The sequence below is a fragment of the Apteryx rowi genome, unplaced genomic scaffold (genome assembly GCF_003343035.1).
Source record: "Apteryx rowi isolate R43461 unplaced genomic scaffold, aptRow1 scaffold_76, whole genome shotgun sequence".
Taxonomy (NCBI): Eukaryota; Metazoa; Chordata; class Aves; order Apterygiformes; family Apterygidae; genus Apteryx; species Apteryx rowi.
In genome coordinates, this window is record NW_020451049.1 from 718,554 (window position 1) to 719,679 (window position 1,126).

General features: G+C 40.6%; 1 protein-coding gene across 7 annotated transcripts in view; it reads right to left on the reverse strand.

Annotated features, from left to right (window-relative positions):
• FBXW7 (F-box and WD repeat domain containing 7) overlaps positions 1-1,126 on the reverse strand; it is a 172,712-nt gene that overhangs the window by 145,481 nt on the left and 26,105 nt on the right. The gene's annotated exons all lie outside the window — the stretch shown is intronic.

Consider the following 1,126-nt stretch of genomic DNA (forward strand, 5'->3'; position numbering starts at 1 on the left):
GCTCTGACATTTTTTTTTTTTTTTTTTTTTTAAGTTTAGTTTGGTTTGCTTTCTAAACAGAGCCAGCTTTTTGCTTCCAAACCATAAGATATTAGCAGAAAACATTTAAGACCAATCCACAAAGAATTGTTGCATACTATCATCTAAGCATAGAGTTGGACTATGTTTGCCATGGATCAAGTTCTCAGGAAATGTATAAAGCGCACACGTTGATGTGCTTTAAACGCCTGTAAGAAAAGGGGCTAAGTTGACACACATTACACTGATGAAGACAATTTCCAATTCTATTTAGAAATAATTGTACAAAGAATTATGAAAAAGAAAATAAAACCAATATTAAAAAAAATGAATTTCCAACATTACTTGGAGAATACAGCTACAGAAGTTTTTAGTCTGCCAAACGAGATGCTGCATCTTTGAGCATCTAGCAGTTGCAGAGCAACTCGAGGCTGCAATCAAAACATCCATTAGAGTGCTCCACGTTTCAGAACAAGCAAGCAAGTGGTTGTCAGTGCAGCCAGTAAATCACCTGATCCTATTACAAAATCAATTACTGCAGCACATTTCTATTGCTACACAACCTGATGATGGCAAAATGATAATGGATAGCTACTGCAAGGTCAAAAAAAACTTCTAAGAACGTCTGAAATTTGTCTTTTTATCACGTAAGTCCAAACTATAAAGCATCCTGTTAATGGTATATTTTAATTTTTGAATATAGTTACCTTCTTTGGCTGACTGAGACATTCAATGGATAGTCTCTGCAACTGCTCTGATGTATGACTGCAAGATAGCAGATCGGAGCAGCAGGTCGAACAGCCCAGCCTCTTCATTAAAGAAGAAATAATGCTGCAGCCACAGCCACACATTGACTTGCTCATCGGACGAGTTTATTCTTTAAGAAATCGGGACCGGCGGCGTCCCATAAATACTCAGAACTGCTCAACTGCCTCATTCTGCAGCTCCCTGGCTGAAATTAAGACTGATAAATCGAAGGGGGAAGAAAAAGGAAAAAAAAAGGCGCTTCTCCAGAGAGCATCAGCGCCGCCCCATTAGCGGACAGACCGGGGTTTAAAAAGCGCGCACGTGGGGCCGCGGCTCCTCCTTGCGGAGCGGCGCCGGCAGC